Source organism: Adiantum capillus-veneris, chromosome 10, assembly GCF_014529385.1.
Source record: "Adiantum capillus-veneris isolate H3 chromosome 10, ASM1452938v2, whole genome shotgun sequence".
In the NCBI taxonomy this organism is placed as follows: Eukaryota; Viridiplantae; Streptophyta; class Polypodiopsida; order Polypodiales; family Pteridaceae; genus Adiantum; species Adiantum capillus-veneris.
This window is the reverse complement of record NC_140940.1, coordinates 157117078-157119103: the sequence shown is the minus strand read 5'-3', so window position 1 is coordinate 157119103 and position 2026 is coordinate 157117078. Positions and strand designations below refer to the sequence as shown.

General features: G+C 39.6%; 1 pseudogene; it reads right to left on the bottom strand.

Moving 5' to 3' along the window:
* Positions 1–1206: 1206 nt before the first annotated feature.
* Positions 1207–1823, bottom strand: LOC147449933 (ras-related protein RABA4c-like; annotated as a pseudogene).
* Positions 1824–2026: the final 203 nt, after the last annotated feature.

Sequence of the window (2026 nt, the reverse complement as noted above, 5' to 3'; positions counted from 1 at the left end):
CTATTTTGAGCTTTTGTTTGCTCGAGATAAGGTGGTATCCATCAGAAAGAACAATGCTAAGTGAGAGAAGATGCTTAGATCTCTCTCTCCTTCTCTCTCCCTCTCTCCCTCTCTCTCTCTCTCTCTCTCTCTCTCTCTCTCTATCTCTATCTCTCTCTCTAAAATGAGAAACAATATCACTATCATTGGCAAAAACTTCATTAAAACCAGGCCTTTAGTGTATTTTTAAGGGCCAAAATTGAAAATTCCAGTCTAGTTTTGAGGGTGGGATGGCTAAATTTGGAGGATTTTAGTGTAAAACTCGGTAAAAATCCAAATTTTTTTTGTTAAGATATTCAATGTTCTTTTTCCCGTTGGTTTCTACAAAAGGATTTGGTGAACACTTCCTCGCAGGATCCTCTCACTCTGAAGGATCCCTAACTCCGAGCAAGATTTTCCGAGCAATCTCTAAACCGAGCAAAAGAGCAAGCTACAATAACAAAAAAGCAAGGAGCTCTCTTAATTTTTAGCACACAAACCAAGCTAGCAAGTCATTTTTGTGCAAGGGCTACAAAGGCCAATAGTCCTCCTACCTCCAATGTCACGCCTCTATTGGGTCCATGTTTGGGAAAGGTCTACCTCAGCTTAACCTTGCGATGATTGAAAATCAAGGTTACTGGACTACTTCTCCTTGCCTTTTTTCCTGTTGATAGACATACTCTCTCTCGCAAATCTCTTTGTCTTTATGTCTATCACGTTCTCTCTCTCTCTCTCTCTCTCTCTCTCTCTCTCTCTCTCTCTCTCTCTCTCTCTCTCTCTCTCTCTCTCTCTCTCTGTGATGATAGAGTTTTGGTGCTTGCATCTCACCAAACAAAAGAAGTCAGCCTTCATGCTAACCAAATAGAAAAAATAAGAAACAATTTACTAGATTCAACTCTAAGATTAAGAACATATTTGACTTCAAAAGCCCATCATCAACGTGGAACCTTGCAAGCCATAAATCAGAAGGAAACGCAGGTTTCTGGTGAAACAATATGTGAAAGCGTAAATCAAATCCATCATGGTTCGGAGGGGCTAATAGTAGAACCACCCATATCCATGCCAAGTAGTAGTTAGATAGCTAGGTATGACCAGTAACATGGTATCAAAGATATCGGCACAATTTTTCCTGCCAATGTCTATTCATGATGAAAAGCGGCAAACAAAACATCTTATTATAGATTATGATTAACTTTGCACCATTCGCAGATTGTATAAAGCTAAAACTAAATTAGATACAGTAGTGAGGTATACCTTGACTTTGACTGTTAGCAAACCTCTTTTAAAAATTGTTTCCATGATTATGTTGACATAATCAATATAAAATAAGGGGCTTTGCTCTGGAAAGCCCTTCAAAATGGCAAAAAATGTACAGAGATATAGCTGCAGCACACAACGACTGTTTGCCTCAACAATCACCCACACTGTCCCATAGCAACCCTTCTTTGCAACCTGAACTTGTTGGCCCTCGGTTGGAAGGACAATCTTCGTACCTGTTAGCAAAGACGCCTTGCCATTGCAATCAAAGACTTTTTACTGACAATCCTGTAGATCTCTGAAAGCACCATCAAGAATGCGCTTTCCGCATTAGTAGCTTCCAAAGCTGATGTCTCAAGAAAAAACAAACCTTCTTTCTCAGTAAACTCCTTTGCATCCTCTGACGTAAATGCCCTAAGGGTGCTTAGATCAATCTTGTTACAATGAGCATAATCACAATGTTATTGCCAGCATGACTCCTAAGCTCTTCTAGCCATCGAACAATATGGTCAAATGTTTGCCTTTTAGTGATGTCATATACCAACATAGCTCCAACTGCACCTTTGTAGTATGCACTTGTTACTGCTCTATATCTGTTGCACAAGAACAATTAAGCATCCATGGGTGTCCACAACATAAAATTCCATATAGCAAACACAAATGGGTTCATGAACTAGCTACATAGGCTTCAAGTTTCAACACATTCATGTCCAAAAACCATGAACTTCATGGCGGATCAACATGCCTCTCT